Genomic DNA, 2,065 nt, shown 5'->3' on the forward strand with positions numbered 1-2,065 from the left:
AATTCCAAAGGGGGAAGATTCCAATACTCCAGACAAATACAGACCAATTGCTCTGTGTAATATCATCTATAAAATTACTTCAAAAGTAATAGCAACAAGACTAAAGTCGTTGCTCCCTCTTATTATCTCGCCCGAGCAATCGGGTTATGTAGAAGGACGTCAAATAACGGACGAGATTATTCTAACTCATGAGATAATCCACTCCTTAAAGCAAACCAAGAAGCCAGGTATGCTGCTTAAGCTAGATCTATCCAAAGCTTTTGATAGTCTCAGTTGGGTCTATATTCAAAAAATTCTTATAGCCTTTGGTTTTGCACATTCATGGGTCAGATGGATTTTTAACCTTTTATCTTCAGCTTTTTTCTCTGTTTTAATTAATGGTATTCCCTCGGCTACATACCGTCCCTCCAGAGGTATAAGGCAAGGAGACCCCTTGTCTCCCTTTCTTTTTGTAATTATGGCAGAAGGATTGGGTAGAAGCATCACCTCGGCCAGGCTAGCTCAGCAACTAAGAGGCCTTTCTTTCAATAATTCCCCTGCTTACTCCCACCAGCAATTTGTAGATGATAATATGCTTTTTGGCCATCCTTCGGTGCAAGAAGCTCGCCTCCTCAAATCAATCCTGTCAATCTTCTCTGATGCTTCTGGAGCCCTTATCAATCGAGTTAAATCCCAAATCTTTTTCTTCAATACCCCTGTTCCTACCCAAAAAGCTATTGGTCGAATTCTGGGATTCACTATTGCCTCCTTGCCCTCCAAGTATCTCGGTGCCCCTTTAATGGCCTCAGCTCTCAAACACTCTTCCTGGAAGCAATTGTTGGAAAAACTAGAGACACGACTCTCCCTCTGGACCAATCGAGCTCTGAATATGGCTAGCAGAATTGTTCTTATCAAGGCGGTCCTTCATTCCATGCCCCTGTATCTATTCTCCATCCTGGCCGCCCCAAAATGGGTTCTCAAAGAAATCAAGAATCTCCAGCGCAACTTTCTATGGGGAAGCTCAGGTCAAAATCGAAAATGGGCCTTGGTTAAATGGGATACAGTATGTCTTCCTAAGAATGCAGGAGGTATTGGGCTAAGAGACCCTGAGCACAGCAATAGAGCAATGGGTGCAAAAATTTGCTGGAGATGGCTAGCTCATCCTAATACCCCATAGGCCTCTCTCTGGACAGCTAAATACGCAAGCAACAGTCCCATGGAAGAGCGAATACGAATGACAGAGATAAGCACGTGATCGGTGTTTTGGAATTCGGCCATACAACACAGAAGTCTCATACAAGAACACAGTTTTTGGGAAATTAAAAGTGGAACAACTGCTCGATTTTGGGAAGACTCCTGGCAGAAATTACCAAAAATAAGAGACATACTCCAAGATCATCAAATTTCATAGCGGGAGATCAATCAATGCGCCAAGGTCAGTCAATTCTGGAGCATAGATATAACTCAAGATCATAGGCAATGGAAAAATGCAAACCAATTTTTAGTGAACAACTCTGAACAAACGCAGCAACATCTCAATATAGAATTACAAAAGAGGCAAATCGCTATCTCAGAAGAAATGGACATTCTAAGATGGGGCTATGAAGAGAAAGGAATTTTTACCACAAATGAAGCATATAAAATAATAGTCCAAGATCAGCTAAACAAAGATAATCTATGGGATAAAATTTGGCACACTTTCAACTGGCCGAAGGTCTCTACATTCCTATGGCTCCTTTGTCACAATAGAATTTTAACTTGGGATAATATTAGAAAGAGAAGCTTCTCAGGCCCTTCTATATGTCTCATATGCAGGTAGGAGGAGGAAACAGCCATACATCTGATGCAGACATGTAAAACTGGAAGAAAACTTTGGGAGAAGGTCGCTTTCCGCTGTCAAAAAGAAGGTAGAGTACAAGGAGATCTCAGAGCCACTATACGCAACTAGAGTCAAAATCCATTTCAAAATAATCTCCTTAACACTCTATGGCATCTTATACTTGGCCTACTGATGTGGAACATATGGAAAGAGTGCAATAGAAGAATTTTCAAAGATCAAACTATGTCTCTAGAGCAAATCTGGAAT

The sequence above is a fragment of the Pinus tabuliformis genome, chromosome J (genome assembly GCF_031772625.1).
Source record: "Pinus tabuliformis cultivar Carrire ecotype Pingquan chromosome J, CPIR1, whole genome shotgun sequence".
In the NCBI taxonomy this organism is placed as follows: domain Eukaryota; kingdom Viridiplantae; phylum Streptophyta; class Pinopsida; order Pinales; family Pinaceae; genus Pinus; species Pinus tabuliformis.